Source organism: Propithecus coquereli, unplaced genomic scaffold (genome assembly GCF_000956105.1).
Source record: "Propithecus coquereli isolate 6110/MARCELLA unplaced genomic scaffold, Pcoq_1.0 Scaffold252, whole genome shotgun sequence".
NCBI lineage: Eukaryota > Metazoa > Chordata > Mammalia > Primates > Indriidae > Propithecus > Propithecus coquereli.
In genome coordinates this window covers 762,124-762,491 of record NW_012148086.1, presented here as the reverse complement: position 1 = coordinate 762,491, position 368 = coordinate 762,124, and the positions used below count along the sequence as shown (strand labels likewise).

The following is a 368-nucleotide window of genomic DNA, read 5'->3' as shown; positions in this document are numbered from 1 at the left end:
TTATAGTTACCCTACTCTGCTATTGGATATTGGAGAACTGGAAGTCATAATGTCAAGTGAAATAAGCCAGGCATAGAAAGATTAACATCGCTGTTTCAGGAGGTTTCTTTGGTCAATTTTTTCAGATTTTCTACATAGATAATCATGTCATCTGGGAACAAAGAAAGTTTTATTTCTTCCTTCTCAATCTGTATATCTTTTATTTCCTTTTCTTGTCTTATTGCATTAACTAGGATTCCTCGCACAATGTTGGAAAGGAGAGGTGAGAGGAGACACCCTTACCTTGTTCCTGATCTTATTAGGAAAGCTTTGAGGTTCCTATTGTGAAGTTTCTCTCTATTTCTCCTTTACAGGGAGGTTTTTTTTTT

The 368-nt window shown here is 35.6% G+C and overlaps 1 protein-coding gene across 1 annotated transcript in view; it reads left to right on the top strand.

Annotated features, from left to right (window-relative positions):
• ABCA13 (ATP-binding cassette, sub-family A (ABC1), member 13) overlaps nucleotides 1-368 on the top strand; it is a 518,893-nt gene that overhangs the window by 68,456 nt on the left and 450,069 nt on the right.